This window comes from Aquarana catesbeiana, linkage group LG12 (assembly GCF_042186555.1).
Source record: "Aquarana catesbeiana isolate 2022-GZ linkage group LG12, ASM4218655v1, whole genome shotgun sequence".
In the NCBI taxonomy this organism is placed as follows: domain Eukaryota; kingdom Metazoa; phylum Chordata; class Amphibia; order Anura; family Ranidae; genus Aquarana; species Aquarana catesbeiana.
In genome coordinates, this window is record NC_133335.1 from 71,044,114 (window position 1) to 71,064,388 (window position 20,275).

A 20,275-nucleotide genomic window follows, 5' to 3' on the forward strand; every position below is an offset into this window, starting at 1 on the left:
TGATCGTAGGAGTTAAAGAATGGTTAACAAGTTTTCGGTATCAGACCTTAATGGCTATACGTGTATCCAATCATGTCAGCTTAGGACACACTCCTTTTGATAACACACACTCACTCGTACACATAAGCAAAGCACACATTAATTCACACGGCTGGCTAGGTAACGTTATCTACAGGGGGGTCTCGTGAGTGAACGACAGTGACAAGTTCCTACCTGTACAAATGACCAGTACAGAGATCCTGGGGGGGGCTCTTCTCCAAGCAGAGAACTGGCAATTCCTGTTTATCCTCCTCTCTTTATCTACCTGTCTTGATTTACATGGGCACTCCTCTCAGGTGACATCACCTGGAAACCCTTCACCCGCCCTCTTAAAATATGAATCAGAGGCATCCTATTGAGTAGCCGGGCCCGGTGCTATGTGTGTGTGTTTTAGGACAGTGGGGACGAGGATGTCTTCTACAATGTTGGAGTAGACACGTTGTGGAGCACAGTGTCCACCAAGAAGGTTGGATATTCTGCATGGAGAGTCTGACACACAAAAGACGTCACAGATGTAGTTGTCTATGTTTATATTTTACACTCCCTACTGTAGCTGCGTGAACTCTTGGACTGTCTCCAGTGCCCATGAACAATCCTTTCCTCCTCCTCCTCCTCTTCTGTCTGTTGGAAGGGAATTAGCAGCCAAGCCTCATGTTTAGTAAGGGGGGAGGTTGGGGGGGTCCAGGCTATGTGACAGACAACACATGCACCTACTGTACACGTACATCACGATGCCGTTCGACAGATCAACTGACCTTTGCGGGTCCTTGGGCTTAACCAAAACATATCATAGCCTGTAAATTGAGGTCATGCTATCCCGTGGATAAAGCTACTGGATAATGCTAACACTCAGCTGCAGTCAGAATCGTGCGTTACAGATAGAGTGATTTTAAAGCCCCATCTCACTTTTCTGAAAATATGACATTATAAAGCAAGACAACAGAAGAAAAAAAAAACTTTAAAGCTGAGCTCTAGGCAGATTTCAGACACAAATCAATGCAGCTCTGTAATCATTATTACAACATTACAAGCATTTTTTAAATACATGAATTTGACCTGGCTACCAGCCTCTTGCAGTCTCTGTAAAACAGGGCTGGAGTGTGAGAGAAAGAAGCAGCACAAGGAGCCAATCAGTCCATGTGCTGACAAGTAGCATGCTGATAGGAGGAGAAAGCAGAGTGACAGAGAGATGAGCCTATCACTGTGCTTTGTCTTCTTTTACTGTTCAGTAACAGGCTGGGGTGGGTCCGGATGACCTGGACAAGTGGGATGAATGATGCTGGCTATCAGACTGAGGACGTCTATCAGCAGAAAAGAGTACTGCAAGGGAAATCTCTAGACTGAAGGTGAATAATGCAGCAAAAGCTCTGCTTTAAACACTATTATCTTAACTATGATGCCGCGTACACACGGTCGGATTTCCCGACGGGAAATGTTCGACGTGAGATTGTTGTCGGAAAGTCCGACCATGTGTATGCTCTAGATATAAAAATAAGTGCAGCGCTATAAATTATACAAAAATGAAGTGATAAATGTGAATATCAACATATAACATCCTAATAATAATAAATGTCCATTTTCAATAAATCAAAGTCCATCATTCTGTGAAACTATTGTAATCACCACGTGGATATAGTACTAAATTAGTGACCAAACCATCCCCAAAGTAATGAAGGCGTACCATAGATTATAGACCTAAAAATAGCATATGCTACATAGATCAAAATAGGCCTTTACTGCCCGGCGGCAATGGTATAGACGGTGGGGGCCAGCAGAAGATATGTGGTCTTGGAAGCCTTCTCAGGAATTTAGTGAATGAAAACCAAAGTTGTGCAGACACCACCACCCAAATGAATGGAGGCTTACCAGAAGGTTGGGACCCAAAACAGCGTATGCTGTATGAGTCACGCAAGCTTAAACTGCCCACTGGCAATGGAGGGGAGATCCCAATGGCAAACAGGAAAAGAAGTCCTAGGGGTTCTTCACCGGAGTACTTTCTCCATGTAGATGTTTTAGACGTCCTCAAACGTAACCTTTCAAAACCTGGCTTGTTGACCAGCTTGGAAATTTTTGCTTGATTGCTTCAAACATGGAAATCAGTATTTCTGTGGCCTGTAAAATATGCTCTTCACTGTCCCATGCCCCTCGTGGAGTATGCCATCTTTTGTCGATCAACTGCAATCAACATGTGGCCTGGAGCTGACATTTGTGCCATCCGCGTGTGCATCCACCTCGAAGCTGCGAGTTCTTCTCATCCAACATCAGTGTCTGACTTCACAAATGCACTTCTGGAAGAATGGTCAAACATTATCATAGACATACTCCTAATTCTTGTGGACAGCCTTCCCAGAAGAATTGAAGCTGTTATAGCTGCAAAGGGTGGGCTAATTCAATATTGAACCCTACGGACTAAGACTGGGATGCCATTAAAGTTAATGTGTGTGTAAAGGCAGGCGTCCCAATACTTTTGACAATATAGTGTATCTCATCTGTACCTTTTCTAGTGACAATTGTAAGATTTTGGGTTTCCAGTCACTTTCTGTTATAGTAATTGGTCACCAGGACACTGTAGCTGCTTACTTTAAATAAGTACTTACCTGTCCTGGGTGCCCGAGATGTCGGCCGCCCAAGGCCGACCCGTCCCTCGGCTCTCGGGTCCCGGGACCACCATCCTAGGTAAGGGAAACAGGCAGTGGAGCCTTGCGGCTTCACTGCCAGTTTCCTACTGCGCACGCGCGTGCGGCGCTCTGTGAATGGCCCCGTGGTTTTCTGGGAACACACACAGTTCCCAGAAGACAACGGGGCCACTCACCGAGGAGTAGAGGACGCCACGGAAAAGGAAGAGGCAGATTAGGAAGACTGCCTAGCAACAAGGGTTTAGGTAAGTTTAAAATTTTTTTTTTTTTCAAATGTTTTTTTTTTTTTAATTTTTTTTAGGATTTTTGGTGTAATTTTTTTTTTCAGGGTGGCCCTCCACTTTAATGTTACAGCTTCTCACTCATCTGTTCTGTCGTTGGGTGCTGTTCGACCGTTGCCTCCTAGCAATCAATGACATCATTTGTTAGTAGGACACTTAACAACCAATGATGCTGTGGAAGAAAAAAATGAAAATGAAAACATGGGTTTCCCCCAAAATCCATACCAGACCCTTATCCCGGATAGTATAGCTTTTAAGAGGTGCCCCATGCTTTTATAAAAAATGTGTTTTTGTGTGGGGTGCCCCCAAAATCCTTACCAGATCCTTACTCTTAGCCATGCATATGGCCTGACTGGCCAAGAAAGTGTAGGGGAGCATAGCTCCCAACTTTTTAAAATGGGAACTAGGGACACCTATTAGCAAAAGGGACAGTCCCTCGAAATCAGGGACAATTGGGAGCTAAGGGGGGAGCATACAAGTCCATAAGCTCTCAACGGGAGAAGGGTACTTTGCCTGGTAAATGTGGGGGCCTGCAGAGGAACACTTACCCAAATCTCAAAGCCCCTTTTAACCACTTCAGCCCCGGAAGATTTGGCTGCTCGATGACCAGAGCATTTTTTGCGATACGGCACTGCGTCGCTTTAACTGACAATTGCGCGGTCGTGCAACACTGTACCCAAACAACATGGACGTCCTTTTTTTCCCACAAATAGAGCTTTCTTTTGGTGGTATTTGATCGCCTCTGCAGTTTTTATTTTTTGCGCTATAAACAAAAAAAAAGCGTCAATTTTGAAAAAAAAACACAATATTTTGTACTTTTTGCTATAATAAATATCCCCATTTTTTTTTTAAAAAAAAAAGCTCATTTTTTTCTCCATTTAGGCCGATATGTATTCTTCTAAATATTTTTGGTAATAAAAAATCGCAATAAGCGTATATTTATTGGTTTACGCAAAAGTTATAGTGTCTACAAAATAGGGGATTTATGGCATTTTTATTATTATTATTTTTTTTTTACTAGTAATGGCTGCGATCTGCGATTTTTATCATGACTGCGACATTATGGCGGACACGTCGGACACTTTTGACACATTTTTGGGACGACTGACAATTATACAGCGATCAGTGATATAAAAATGCACTGATTACTGTATAAATGTCACTGGCAGGGAAGGGGTTAACACTAGGGGGCGATCAAGGGGTTAACTGTGTTCAACTGTGTGTTCTAACTGTAGGGGGAGGGGACTGACTAGAGATGACTGATCATGGTTCCTAGCTATTAGGAACTCACGATCTGTCTCTCCTCACAGAACAGAACAGGGATTTGTGTGTTTACACACACACGTCCCTGTTCTGCCTCTCGTGCCCGCGGTCGCTCGTGGCCGGTGGTCATCGTGACCTTCGGCCACGAGCATCCGCGGTCGTCGCGACCTTTGGCCACGAGCATCTGCACCCCCGCAGTGCAGTGGGCACGCGTCCGCTTAAAGGAGCCGTCATATAGCTGCGACGGCTCACGGGATCATGCTGACCTGCCGCAGTATAATGACGGCGGCTGGTCGTCAAGCCGCTAAAATATCTGCCTACCCCCAAGTGAATGAATAGGAGGAACAGAATACCCCCTCCCCAAAAATACGCTAACACAATGACAGACTCTGGCCACGAATGACATTTCCTGGCCCTACAGCCCAGGGGCGGATCCAGGGGGGGGCAACGGGGCAATTGTCCCCTCCAAGAAATGCGGGTGAGTGTGAGAGAGCTGGCGGGCGGCTCCGTAAGTGAGAGAGCCGGCGGGCGGCTCCGTAAGTGAGAGAGCCGGCGGGCGGCTCTGTAAGTGAGAGAGCCGGCGGGCGGCTCCGTAAGTGAGAGAGCCGGCGGGCAGCTCCGTAAGTGAGAGAGCCGCCGGGCGGCTCCATAGGTGAGAGAGCCGGCGGGCGGCTCCGTAAGTGAGAGAGCTTCCGGGCGGCTCCATAGGAGAGAGAGAGCTCACTTGGTGAGATGTGGCGCTCAATGTGTTTGTGGGCTGCTGGCCAATCAGGGAGCCGGTGAGCGGGGGAGCAGAGAGATGACATCGTCTCTCACCGCCCGGCGCCCGCCCTGCATCCCTGCAGTTCCCCCCTCACCATGCAGGCAGCTGCGGCAGCAGAGAGATTACATCATCTCTCTGCTGCCTGTCTCTGGGACACAAGAGACAATCTTCATCTGGTGACAGGCGACGTGGCATATGACAATCCGCAACATGCGGCAGGCGATGTGGCAAGTGACAATCTGCATCTGGTGACAGGCGACGTGGCATATGACAATCCGCAACATGCGGCAGGCGATGTGGCAAGTGACAATCTGCATCTGGTGACAAGCGACGTGGCAAGTGACAATCCGCAACATGTGGCGGCGACGTGGCAAGTGACAATCTGCATCTGGTGACAGGCGACGTGGCAAGTGACAATCTGCATCTGGTGACAAGCGACGTGGCAAGTGACAATCCACAACATGTGGCAGGCGACGTGGCAAGTGACAATCTGCATCTGGTGACAGGCGACGTGGCAAGTGACATGGCAAGTGACAATCCGCAACATGTGGCAGGCGACGTGGCAAGTGACAATCTGCATCTGGTGACAGGTGACGTGGCAAGTGACACACTCGGGGCTCCCACTGATTCTGCATTATGGTGAGTTAAACTATTTAATTTTTTATAACAAAGTAATAATAGTAATAATGCGCTTCAATCATCCTGACACCATAACAACCATGGTGCCGTGATGATTGAAGCGCCAACACCAGCCATTTCCCAGATAGATGTACCCCAAAAAAATATATTTTCTGGCAGTGCCCCTCCCGAGACTAGACTCTGGATCCGCACCTGCTACAACCCCATGTAAATAAAGGGTCAAGGGATCCTAGGTGACATCACTGACCAAATAACCATTTTTGAACATGTTGGACTTACCATGTGGGTCTTAAAAAAATTAGAAAATTAAATGTTGTGTGTTTATTTACTACTACATTTTTTGTCAATGAGTAACCAGAGGCATCCTTCCCATGTTGACAGCATGTAGCCTCCTGGTATGTTTCAGGAGAAAGGGGGGCCACACTTGCTGCCCCACCTATTTCCTGGCCAGCTAGGCTGCTTGCTTAGACAAACATCTGCTATTGATTTTGGGTAACTCCATGCTCCTTTTTAATTGTTTTTTTTTGTGTGTGTGGGGGTCCCCCTTAAATTCTGAAGCAGACCCTAATCTAGGATAAGGGTCTGATATGGATGTTGAGGAGGATCCTGGTCACTGGAAAATTAGTGGTATTTTAAATAGTATTTTTGCTTTGTTGTCACTTTAGCTTTCATGCAGGTTTGGACAATGGGGGTTCACGGCGAAGCTTGCAATTTGTGAATTTTTTGGCGTGTTAATGGAATATGCCCGAAAATCGAGCCCAAAACTATTCGCTCGTGACTAATTGTGTCTGATTCAAAATGGTTGACATCCTGTATGTTACAGTGGGGGAACTGTAGATACATGAATTGCTCTGTTTCTTTTTCTTTCAGCAATAGGTAGACTACAAAAGACAGCTTTGTCTCAGAATCCCAAAGAGCGATTGTCAGCATGATACTATACATGCACAAGGTGGGTAAGGCCCAGGTCAAAGTTTGAATAAAAAAGGACTGATGCGGGTGCTTACATTTTTTTTATTACAGTGGGAAAACCAAACTTTTTTTTAGTTTTATAGAGTGTGAAAGTGTGAAAAACCTGGTGACCAGTGCCAGGACAAGAAGCAAGGCGTTCTGTGATTGGAGGAGGGGAGGGGCAGATAAACATCACAATCTCCACCCTGTCCATGCACAGAACGCTTTGTTTTATGAATGGAGGAGGTGGAGTGTGAGTGACCTACATAGCCTTTCGTGTATGCACTGTATGAAAGTGTCAGAATGGAAATTCAGTGCTTACTGTATTGAAACTGAACAAAACTAACATTTTTAACTAACATGGCACTTCATGATATACATATTAAATGTGCAAAAATAATTTTTTCTCTGAGTTCAATTAGAAAAGAAGGTCTTCTTTTATCCTGTATACAGTGCATCCGGAGAGTATTCACAGTGCTTCACTTTTTCCACATTTTGTTATGTTACAGCCTTATTCCAAAATGGATTAAATTCATTATTTTCCTCAAAATTCTACAAACAATACCCCATAATGACAATGTGAAAGAAGTTTGTTTGGAATCTTTACAGATTTATTAAAAATAAAAAACAAAAAAAAAATCACATGTACATAAGTATCCACAGCCTTTGCCATGACAAGAGATGTTTCTATAACTTGACTGGAGTCCACCTGTGGTAAATTCAGTTGATTGGACACACCTGACTATATAAGCCATGAAGTCCAAGGAATTGTCTGTAGACCTACGAAACAGAATAGCATCAAGGCACAGATCTGGGGAAGGGTACAGAGAAATGACTGCAGCATTGAAGGTTCCAATGAGCACAGTGGCCTCCATCATCTGTAAATGGGAGAAGTTTGGAACCACCAGGACTCTTGCTAGAGCGGGCGGCACGACCAGACTGAGCGATCACGGGAAAAGGGCCTTAGTCAGGGAGGCAACCAAGAACTCGATGGTCACTCTGACAGAGCTCCAGGGTCTCTCTTTTGAGAGAGAGGAGAACCTTCCAGAACAACTATCTCTGTAGCACTCCACCAATCAGGCCTGTATGGTAGAGTGGCCAGATGGAAGCCACTCCTGAGTAAAAGGCACATGACAGCCCACCTGGAGTTTGACAAAAGGCACCTGAAAGACTCTCAGACCATGAGAAACAAAATTCTCTGGTCTGATGAAACAAAGATTGAACTCTATGGCCTTAATGGCAAGCGTCATGTCTGGAGGAAACCAGGCACCACTCATCACCTCGCCAATACCATCCCTACAGTGAAGCATGGTGGTGGTAGCATCATGTTGGGGGGATGTTTTTCAGTGGCAGGAACTGGGAGACTAGTCAGGATTGAGGTAAAGATGAATGAAGCAATGTACAGAGACATCCTTGATGAAAACCTGCTCCAGAGCGCTCTGGACCTCAGACTGGGGCGAAAGTTCATCTTCCAACAGGACCACGACCCAGAGCACACAGCCAAGATAACAATGGAGTGGCAATGGGACAACTCTGTGACTGTCCTTGAGTGGCCCAGCAAGAGCCCAGACTTGAACCCCATTGAACATCTCTGGAGAGATCTGAAAATGGCTGTGCACCGACGCTCTCCATCCAACCTGAAGGAGCTTGAGAGGTCCTGCAAAGAAGAATGGTAGAAACTGCTCAAAAATAGGTGTGCCAAGCTTGTAGCATCGTGCTCAAAAAGACTTCAGGCTGTAATTGGTGCCAAAGATGCTTCAAAAAAGTAGGGCTATGAACACATGTACTTTACATGTGATTTATTTTTGTTTTTTATTTTTAATAAATTTGCAAAGATTTCAAACAAACTTCTTTCACGTTGTCATTATGGGGTATTGTTTGTAGAATTTTGAGGAAAATAATAAATTTAATCAATTTTGGAATAAGCCTGTAACATAAGAAAATGTGGAAAAAGTGAAACGCTGTGAATTCTTTCCAGATGCACTGTATAAAAGTAAATGATAACACCCATCAACATGCATTAGGATGTGCTATCATTCCTTTTTATGGGCCCCCACAAGTAATTTTTTGTTCCCAGTCCACACAGAACTTATATTTTGACTATCCTTGGGTTCACCTTAAAAACAAAAAAAGCTTGCTTTACACCAAATGCACATATGTGACTAGGCTCTCATCTGATTGGCTGTGGTCACTGTTCAGACAAGGATTTTCTGCACGGCTCCTTCGATTTTCAAATCAAAGTTTGTCCAGCCAGGTGGTGCCGATAGGGTTAACCACGGCTTGAATTTCAGTTGATTCAGCAGGAATTGGCCTAAATTCGAGTTGTGTATGACTAAGTATAAGGCTCGATTCACATCTCTGCATGTTGCTTTTGAGCGTTTCTGCAATGCTATTTGGACACGCGTTTTTACCGCGATTTTACCCGTGATTTTGCCACAATTTGAGTTTTTTTACACTGTATATAGCTTGTTGCTAAGGAGGGGGCCAGGAAGCCGTCTGTCACGTCCTTAACAACTGATGAGTCATTAGCTGTCAGCGGGCTTCCCCACTGACAGCTAAATGTAAAAAAAAAAAAAATTGCTGGCAAAAAAAAAAAAAATTGTGAAAAAAAACAGGGTGGGGTGGTGGGGTCCCACCCCCCAGGTTCATACCAGGCCCTTGGGTCTAGTATGGATTCAGAGGGGACACCCCCATGCCAAAATGTAGAAAAAAAAATGGCGTGTGGTCCCCCCCAAAAATCCATACCAGACCCTTATCCGAGCATGCAGCCCGGCAGGAAAGGGAGAAGCGAGCCCCCCTTCCTGAACAATACCAGACCGCATTCCTTCAACATGGGGGGGTGGGTGCTTGTTGATGGGGACAAGGGCCTCTTCCCGACAACCCTAGCCGGGGTTGCGGGCAGGGGGGCTTTTCGAAATCTGGAAGCCCCCAGATCCCGGCCACCATTGTACCCCTGCCCATTCACCAAAAAAAAGTAGTGTAGTGTGAAAAAATATAGTAGACAGTTTTTGACAAGTCTTTTATTAAAATATCTTCTTCCTCCGGTCTTCCTGCATCTTCCTCCTCCGGGCTTCTCCTCCCGCTTCTTCTTCGCTCTCTGGTCTTCTTTGTCTGGTGTGCTTCTTCCGCTCGACATCAGATGCTTGACATCTGCGCGGACAGATCAGCGGGACACAGCATCGGAGGATGGTCGTCGGCAGGAGCGGCGGCAGAGGAAGAAGAACACAAAAAAGACAGGAGAAAGAACAAGAGCGGAAGCAGAAGCAGGAGAAGGAGAAGCCCGGAGGAGGAAGATGCAAGAGAAGATGCAGGAAGACCAGAGGAAGAAGAAAAAATTTTAATAAAAGACTTGTCAAAAACTGTCTACTGTATTTTTTCACAATACACTACTTTTTCTGGTGAATGGCTAGGGGAACAATGTACCCCATACGCATTCACATAGGAGGCCGGGATCTGGGGGCCCCCTTGTTAAAGGGGGCTTCCAGATTCCGATAAAGCCCTCGCCCGCAAACCCCGAAACCACCGGGCAAGGGTTGTCGGGAAGAGGCCCTTGTCCCCATCAACATTTTTTTTCATAATTCTTTTTTGCCGGCAATTCTTTTTTTACTTTTTATTTTTACTTTTGACAACTGATGACTCATTGGTTGTTAAGGATGCAGCGGCTGGCTTCCCGGTCCCCTCCTTAGCAACCAGTTATATACAGTGAATGTACAGCTAAAAAAAAAAAAACCACAAATCGCGTCAAAATCGCGGTAAAAACAATGTACTTGCTTTTTGGATGCGGGTCCATGGAAGTCTATACCATGCAAAACGCTGTAGGAAAAAAGTCCCCGACCCTTTCCAAAAACACAGAGGCACAAAAATGCATTGGTGTGAACATGTTTCATAGGAACCCATTTTAAAATATTTCCCTGCATTTCTGCAAAATGCATCAAAAAACGCATTAGTGTGAATAGAGCCTTAGAGAGTCTACAAAACTATGTCTGGTTTTCTTCCCTATCTTTTAATTTACGTCTGATAAGCCAAATCTTAGAAGATGTCAGCGCATCTTCACTTGCCCCTCGTATAGACTAAACACAATTACTTGGCACGAACATTTGTGATCATAAAACTGGCTTCCACATCTGAGTGCACGCTAACATCTTTGGGGAACCCGTTTGGGGAACTGAAGTTTGTATGCAGGTGCAGTCTACTTTCTCCACTGCAGGTGGCTATCCTCTGCAGCAGCACCGCAGCTGGAGAGAAACTCAAGAGGAACTTAGTTCCTCTATGGCTTCCTGGGTCACTGGGGAAGTACTCCATTGGATGCTGCTGCCCCATGTGACTCTGGCACCCATCTTGGGTCAGGTAGAGCCTATTTAAGGTGGACCTTCACTCTTTCTGCCTCTCCACCCCTTCTCCCTTCCTCTGCAGGAATAGGGCTTTTTTTTTTTTTAATTGAAAGTCCCCCCGCCTCCCCATGCACGTCACTCGCTTATCCAAATGACGCGCACAGCGCCCGCTCTACCTTCCAGGATATGTACATCACATAACCCAGGAGGCATAGCCTTTCATTGAAGGACAGTAGAAGGGGGCGGGCCTATCGGCGCATCATCTGGAGGCCCGCCAGCTAAACTCGGAAGAGGCGGTGGGCCCCTCGATAACGTCAGAGAACATGGCGGTTTGGGACAGAGCTGTGGCTGGGCATGAGATGATCTTAGTAGGTTAACGCTGGATCCAGTGGATGGGTGAGCATCTGAAATGTGCAGATACCACCTTCAGGTAAGCAGGGCAAAAAAAAAAGGAGTTCCTCTTTAAGGCTCTGACTCCCAGGTTTGACGCACTTTATGTGAGTCGGCAATGTAGGGAAAGGTACCCCACCTTAGGGACAGTATTAGTGGTAGAGAAAGGCTCCTGACGAGGAGGGAAAATGTAGGGTCGCAACTTCTTTGGACATCACTCCGCTTGGACAGGAGGCGGCCAGGCCACATTCCGGTCTCCTAACAGATGCTGTCAGCCCAGCTGATACCTGTCATCTTCACATCGTTGGAAACCGTGAGTGTACCCGGTTGGGCAGGCATCCCGCTGGGTTGTTGTGAACTGTCGCTGCATTACTTCAATACCTGTGTGAATTATTTCCGCCGCACTACGCTGCACCCACCTACAAATTTGTTGAGCCAGGTGGTGCCGACAGGATTAACCACAGCTTGAACTTCAGTTGATTCAGCAGGAATTGGCCAAAATTCAAGCCATGTAGGACTACATATTACAGACTTCACAAAACCATGTCTGGTTGTCTTCCCTATTAATTACCTGATACGACCAATTGTGATCATGAAACTGGCCTTAAACATCCAAGTGCCCTCTTACATCTTTGAGGAACCTTTATATTTCCTTTCTCATCTACTTCACAGATGCCACATAACTCAAGTATACACAGACATCTACAACTTGTGTCCATTTTTGTTTTCCAGTTTGTGTACATGAGCAGAGCCAGGTCATACTGATAAAGGATGACACCAGTGACTCACAACGCAGAGATATAATTATAAGCAAAGCAAGATGACACATTTCCTTGCCCCTCCCGACACAGGTGACAGTAACAACCAGGACAGATGTGTGGTTCATGCATGACATAGAATATAGGAATGTTAACTCATTGCTTGCACAGTATTACAGTATAGATTTTATGTGGCTACAGTTAATTGACTAGTGGAGCACATTCCTGACCTCTATGCTCTGTCTGACATCCCGGAGAAGAGTATTATAGGAAACTGAAAGCCTGGGGGACAGGTGTGTTCTGCAGAAGGTACACACACGGCTCTTTTGTCTATTCACACAGGTGTATAGGGTTTGTGTGATGAGGCTTGGATCTGACAATAAGGCATAATAGGCAATGTCAAGGACAGGTGATGACAAACAATGGTCCTGCAGTTATTCAGGAGCTACAAGTCCCAGCAGGCGTTGTCAGCTGGAAGCATTAACAAAGGAATGAGATAGTTATACAACTAGTGCACAGATAACTGGAAACTAGCAGTGTACAAATAATTGCTTTGGGTCATGTCATAATTTGCAAAGCTGTAATTTTTAAAATGAGCAGTGAGCTTTAAGAGAATCTGTCACTTTGGCTCCTCTCACACTAGCCGTAGCGTTCAATCGCTGAAAAGCGATTCTGAAAGAAGGTTTGATGGCATTAAGGAGGTGATACTGCCACCTCCTGATGTCTGTTTCTTTTTGCTTTTTTTATTGTCGAAGAGCAATTTGCATTGCAGGAACACACTGCAACTTGCAACCAAGCATTGGGCTCATGGCTATGGCAAGACCCTATTCCCTTCAATGGCACTTCAATGGCGTCCAACTCTGCATGAAGCATTAAAATTGCCACTTTACATTACTGTAAGGTTTCTGTGGAAAAGTAACAGAGTAACTTTATATTTTTCAAATTAATTAACAGAAGAGCAATAACTGAGATCAAGAGGAATCTAATGCAATATATTATATCAGGCTGCTTTTGGGGGATTCTACAACTGCGAATAACCCCAAGAGCAGAGGTAAACACTCTATTAGCAACAAATCACAATATGGCGACTGGATCAGTTACCTCAACTGAAATTGGCTCTATGGGTCCAGGCAGGAGGAGAGCAGAAGAATGACCTTCTCTTATGTCAGACCTCTCTCTTCTGTCCCCTGACACCACAGACCCAACTATAAACACTGTACCCAATTCAGTGTTCAGTGGCTTAACTCCCAAGTCAGACTACCCTGCACATACACTACATATACAAAGCCCTGAGTATGTGTGTGCATGCCCGTATGGCACCAGTAAATTCAGTCCCTTGAAAGAAGAATGAGGCATTGGATCCTTGGCTAACCACTTTAGTTGGTGCACTTAAACTCCTGCTTGACAAAGTGTAACTGTGGTATGCTGACAGAATCCGGATAGCAAGGCAGACACTGTGACTGCTTAACAGGGCGTCAATGAGACCCAGGTTCTGGTAAGTGTGGGCAAAGTGAAGTAACTCTGTCTGTGTGCAGTGTCTTTGTTTCCTGCAAATAGACAAGTGCCCTCTCACCAATCATCAAGGCCCAAACCAACCTCCTGGAACAGGCAGGCTCCTCTGGTATATAAAAATGGGTAGGGGACCAGGGGACGGGGGAGGGGTATACGGTATGGAGTTACCGATAGGAAAAGTGGTTACTGTAGCAATTATTGGTCAGTACAATGTAGGTGAAGTAAAAGGTAACAATTTATTATATGATGATAAAACACCTGAGTAAGGTGGACATACAATTAAATAATTGATGCACTTAAGAATACAATACCATCTCTAATGAGGTGGCATGAAGGCTCCTCTGGTAACCCGACTGGTCACCGCACACTAGAACGCTTCACGCCGTCGGTGCAGGTGCGCCTGGATATGCACCTGGGATTTCCTTTCAGGCTGGATGTCCCCGACTGGCCGTGGTTGGCTGAAACGAAGTGGTGGACTGACCCGGGGGGCAACACCTCTCCCCTAGGTCCAATAACTTCTCCTGCCTTGTGGTAACTAACTTGTCCTCAGCAGATAAGATGGTGTCCTTGATTCTTTCCTTGTCAGAGAATGCTGGGGTGTGTAGTCCTGTCCCCATACAAGGTTATGGGGCCGTTTTTGGTGGGGACTACATGTCCCAGAATGCTTTGCTGCTGCTGATGATTGGCTCCCTCCTCCCTGCCAATGAGAATGCAGGGGTAGAAGCAGAACAAACTGAGTCAGTGTCAGTGAGGAGAGGGAGGGGGGAGAAATCGGCCAGCTTGACATAGCCGCGGGAGATGCGGGGCACCCGCTACATCAATATTGAACCCTACGGACTAAGACTGGGATGCCATTAAAGTTCATGTAAAGGCAGGCGTCCCAATACTTTTGACAATATAGTGTATATTGGCACAGGGGAGCTGGAATGTAGAAAAAAATTATACTGAACTTAGCCTTTAAGCAAACCCTGTGTGTCCAAGGTTTACAGACCTGGCGAATCAATGCGGGAATCATTTGTAACCAAAATTCCTTGCACGGCCTTTGAACTTAGGTCAGCTGGTTTAGAAGGGCCAATAATGGGGGCTTTGTCTTGTACCAGCTCTCTCACTATCAAAAAGTCAGTTCCCAGCAGCCATTTGTCAGTGTGTGTTGGAGTAGTTTAGGGAGTTGACAGTCTGCGTAGGGAGATTGAATTGCTATATGGTGCTATGCTGTGCTAAATGACTGTGAATTGCAGTTTTGTGGGCTACATATTCTTCTTTGTTCACATTTCAGACAGTCCTTTCTGGGGCCACCTTTAAGTGTGTTATGAACAACTGTAGTTGATGTTTAGGTTCTGCCAACACAGTCTTTTTTGTTGTTTTTTTTTTGAGGTTTTTTATTATTTTTTTATTTCATGTTTTTTTTTATAAACAGCTAAAATATATAGGATTGGGGTTTAGCGTTTTAAGTTTAGTTATTAGGGGGAGGTACAAGTATGTTTTATTTTCTTTAGCTAGGGCCTTTTTTCAAATTGTATTTCAGGTTCTGTAGCATACACCTGTCACTAACATAGACAAAGCTTTGTTTGTAGCACTTCACTGCATACTTGTGCAGTAAAGTAGTGTACACCAAAGCATCATATCATTTATCCCCCCAATTGCCATAAATCCTTTACCATAAATGTCATGCAAGCCTAATGCAAACCATTATCAGCTCTTGACACCTTTCCCAGCCTACTGCAGTTAGACCACTGTAAATGCACCACACAATGTTCCTACAGCTGAAACTCAGCTGCCAGATTTATGTTTGCTGCAGGGTAAATCCTGCTTTATGTGTCAAAGTGTGTGGCCTATTCCAGTGATCCAAAACTAAAGTGGCCCTCATGATGCGTTTTTTTTCAGTAAGGTTCTAACAAACCTCCGAGGGCTTCACAGAACAGCTGTATTTATACTGAGATTATCCACACAGGTGGACACTATTTACTAATTGGGTAACTTCTGAAGGTAATTGGTTCCACTACATTTTAGTTAGGGGTATCAGAGTAAAGGGGACTGGATACAAATGCACGCCACACTTTTCACATATTTATTTGTAAAAAATGTTGAAAACCATTTATCATTTTCCTTCCACCTCACAATGATGTGCCACTTTGTGTTGGTCTATCACATAAAATCCCAATAAAATACATTTACGTTTTTGGTTGTAACATGACAGAATGTGGAAAATTTCAAGAGGTATGAATACATTTTTAAGCCACTGTATGTCTGTTGTGCTGCATTGATCTGCACTGATTAAGGTGGGCTTAATACAAGGGCACATAGAAAACAGTTATGTCCTGTTCACAAGAGAGGTGTAACTAGAACCTTCAGAACCCCAGTGTAAGAAACCATAAAGGGCCCCACTGACTGCCGCCCAGGGCCCCCCATGATGACGAAATGGCAGGGCCCGTATTATTATAATTTTTTTATATATTTTTTTTTACCATTTTACTTATTTCCCTACAATTTTACTTTTATTTAGGACTGCCGTTGGGGGGCTTTGGTGGATTATCAGGGGTCTAAGCAGACCTCTGATGTTTCACCTTTGAGACAGAGAAAGGAGATTGGTCACAGGGCTCCATTCACAGAATGAACTCGAATGAGATATTTAGGTGTCCGGACACATTTTGCCTAAATGTCTCATGCGAGGCTGAAACTGTCAATTCACTAGACCATTTGTACGGCATTCACCAAAAAACGCTGAAACCGCTCGGGAAATCATGCATTACCAGGCATTAAAATCCATTCACAGAAGGAAAAAAATAATTAAATGCGTGCGGAAATTAAGTAGTGGACCAGGCATGCGGTATTTGTGGAATGTGTACCAGTTGTTAAAGCGGAGTTCCAGGCTTTTTTTATTTATTAAAAGTCAGCAGCTACAAAAAGTTTAGCTGCTGACTTTTAATAAACAGACACTTACCTGTTCCATGGTCCAGCGATGCGGCCGCATGGAGCCCCGCTCCTCTCCCCCTCCCCTCCTCGGCGCCTCCACTGAAACTGTGGGCGTGACAGCTTGCGGCTTCACGGCCAGTCGTGCACTGCGCATGCGTGAGTCGCGCTGCGGATGCCCGGTGGACAGGCAATCTTCTGGGACCTGTCACGTGTCCCAGAAGATTGCTGAGACAGATAGGGGGAGAGGAGGAGTCACCCAGGAGGCCCGTAGGTGGAAGCAGTAAGTGGGACAGGAAGTCCCACTCAAAACTAAGCACCCAACCCTCCCCACCCCACCAAAAAGAACATGACGTGCTAAATGTGGCATGTAAGGGGGCGAGGAGTACTTAAAGCAGAAGTTCCACTTTAGGGAGTTAAGGACGTGGCGGCCGCCCGCTCCTTAACAACTATTTTGTTTAGTGGTTATTATGGATGCAGGCAGCCGCCCACTCCTTAACAACGCCGATTTATTAATGTTAATAAATACGCTGGCTAGTGCCAGGCGTTAAACTTCCGTATGTTTTCACTACTAAAATACCCCAAGACTTCGTAAAATAACTCATGCAGTATTTTTTTAGCATTTGTTTGTGAATGGCCAAAAACTTTTTGAAAACTGCTGAGCGGTATTTTACCGCATTATTAAAGGGGAACAATGCCACTTTGTGAATGTAGCCCACAGCCCTCAATCTCCTTCTCTGCGGCCTCAGCTTCCCATTCATTCACAAACTGAAGCATAGTAAATAGTTTACTATGTCTCAGTTATGAATGAACACAGTCAGTGATCGGAACAGATCACTGACTCTATTCATTAAGACAAGGAAGTGGCTGGTAATTGACACATTTAAGTAGGGGGTGGGGGGGGAACCCGGCAGCACTGCGGGCATGAGGGAGGCCAGGGGAGTACACAGGAGACCGATCACAGCAGGAGGTGGATAGGAGAGTCGAGGTGAGATGTAGAGGTACCGATCCCCTCCCTTTTCTGCTGAAAGGCTGCAGGAGGAAAAGGGAGGGGATTGGTTCCTCTATATGCCGCCCCTATCCAGGTGTGCAGGAGGCCATGTCTGCTATTTAGGCAGGGCAACTCATTCCACCAAAGTCTGTAGCAACACGTTACAGTGTATAGAGTTCAATAAAAAAGTAAAAAAACAAAAAAACAATGCATTGCACTATCCCTACCAAAGCATATATGGAGCATAACACACTCCGTTTGGTGTTATGGAGCCCTAAAGGTGCCACACAGCTAGACCTCAGCTGCCAGATTTAGATGTATGGCCCGAGGTATCCCCCTGGAAGCTGGAAATCACTGTAGTAGGCACTGTTAATACAATGATCTCCTGGTACCATACCTCCCAACTGTCCCTGATTTCAAAGGGACTGTCCCCGATTTAGAACAATGTCCCTCTGTCCCTCTTTCCTCCTCATTTGTCCCTCATTTTGGTCTTATCTATATACCTGTATTAAAAATGCACTATTTGTCTATCAAAAAGTGTTTCCCAGTGCTAAACCTTTCATCCCATTTCTAAATTGCTGTATTTGTACATTTCAAAAGCCAATATAAAGGAATAATAGTGGTAAAAAAAAAGCACTTGTGGGTTTAACCAATCATTTTTTGCGTATTAATTCTCCTTGAAAGGAGGCGCATCCTATTAATGCATACTTTTGCTTACGGGTGTCCCTCATTCCCATTTTAGAAAGTTGGGAGGTATGTGGTACCGTTCTGAGCAGCTGCCCTGCCGCTTACAGAAAACAGGAGGTCACCCGCTTGGCACGAGTGCCATTAAGAGGAGGCTTTGCAACGCATTCTCTGATTGGAGGAGGTGAATATTGTGTTGTCACCACACCGCCTTTCCACCTCATCCAATCAGAGAACGCTTTGCAATCATTGAGTAAATGCAAAGCCTTCTCTCAATGGCGCCTGTGCCAAGTGGGCGACCTACTGTGTTCACAATGCAGCAGAGCAGCTGCTCGGCACTGCACAACTTTAACTGGCAATTGCACGGTCATTCAACACTCTACGCAGATGGAATTTAGATATTTTTTTTCACACAAGTAGAGCTTTCTTTTGGGGATATTTCATTACCACTGGGTTTTTTATTTTTTATGATATAAATGAAATAAGACTGAAAATGTTGGAAAAAAAATCAATATTTTTTACTTTCTGCTATAAAACATGTTAAAATTTTATTTTTAAATAAAATGTCTTCATAAATTTAGGCCAAAATGTATTCCGATTTTGTATTCTGTCTTTGGTTAAAAGAAAATCCCAATAAATGTATATGAATAGGTTTGTGCGAAAGTTATAGCATCTACAAACAATGATATATATATATATATATTTTTATTTCTTTTTTTATACTAGTAATGGCAGTGATCAGCGATTTATAGTGGGACTGTGATAGTGCGGCAGATAATCTGACACTAACTGACACATTGTGGGAACTGACTAACTGCCACTGACACTAATACAGTGATCAGTCCTAATAATATACACTGTCACTGTACTAATGACACTGACTGGGAAGGGGTTAACATCTGGGGGCAATCAAGGCATTAATTGGGTGCCTAACAATTTGTAATATGTATAATGTGTGCTGATTTTTTACTACAGATCAATCTGTTTCTTTTTCCTGCTTTGCAGGGATGAGAAACAAAGATTGTTCCCTCTGTTCAGAGCCCTGTGTTACTTGTCAACATAGGGCTCTGGGCTGTGATTGAACACAGCCGATCAGCAGGTCCATGAATCATTGGCTTGGAATCTGCTAACAGACTAACAGTCAAATCACAGATGAGTAGGCGGGTGGGGGCGAGCGCGCATGCCCGAAACCCGGAAACAGGCAGCGACATAGAGGTACGTATATGTACTGCGGTGGGTCAGAAAGTGGATATCCCTTGGTAACCTATTTTTCCAAGGATGTTACATGTTATTTACCCATGAAAGCCTCCCTTATGTAGACATTCAAAGACCAGAGACTTCTGTTGGGTATTACCATCTTGGATGTGATGTCAACAGTAGGGATGAGCTCAGTTATGTTCAGATCCTAATCCAAACCAACCCTGAGTGATCCCGCCAGGAAGCTGCCATCTGTACTGTGCCAATCATAAGTGGCCGAGGTATTCCTCCCCCCACAGCCAAATGTATGCAAGCGGTGACACTCAGAGGAGGGCTACGGTGATAGGAGGGAGTAAGAACTATGGCTGTTGTCGAAAATTGACTCTTCCTGCATTACCTACCAAGTTCAAAAGTACATTGCACATTAATAAAAATGTGTCTATGAAATGGAAAAATGCTGCATATAAGCATGTGAAATACTTGATTTTTCTGTCACTGTATCCCATTTTTTTTAAAGTTGGTGGCACAGTCTTGGTAAAGATATTCTTACCATGTCTCATAGCTGGAACATTCCTAAAGGTCCATGAAACAGACGTTTACTAAAGCTGGAGCACACAGAATGTAGTACACCTGTGCATAGTAACCAATCAGCTTCTAGGTTTTAGGCCCCTTTCACACAAGCAAACCGATTGGGTCCACCTGTCAGCTCTTTAGGCGGAAATGATCGGACTCTCCATTCCCCTTAATGGAGCGGCGGATGTCAACAGACATGTGTCCGTTGACACCAGCCAACATCTGATCCCCCTGAGGAAGACAGTTGATTAGCCCTGTGTCGTCACATGTAAGGGAGGGGCCAGGACGGTGGAGGAGCTTGGATACATGCTTGTTTGTACAAGCTGCTGACACATACAAGTTTGGAAGTCGTTTGGAGAG

At 44.9% G+C, this 20,275-nt stretch overlaps 1 protein-coding gene across 2 annotated transcripts in view; it reads right to left on the reverse strand.

The window, feature by feature from the left end:
* Nucleotides 1-20,275, reverse strand: part of GRB7 (growth factor receptor bound protein 7) — a 243,145-nt gene that overhangs the window by 202,805 nt on the left and 20,065 nt on the right. The window contains exon 1 of one of the 2 annotated variants that reach the window (XM_073608026.1): nt 214-556. The exons of the other annotated variant lie outside the window; for it this stretch is intronic. The gene's annotated coding sequence lies outside the window, so the exon portion shown is untranslated. Of the gene's footprint in view, nt 1-213; nt 557-20,275 lie in introns of those variants that run through there. 2 annotated transcript variants of the gene reach the window in all.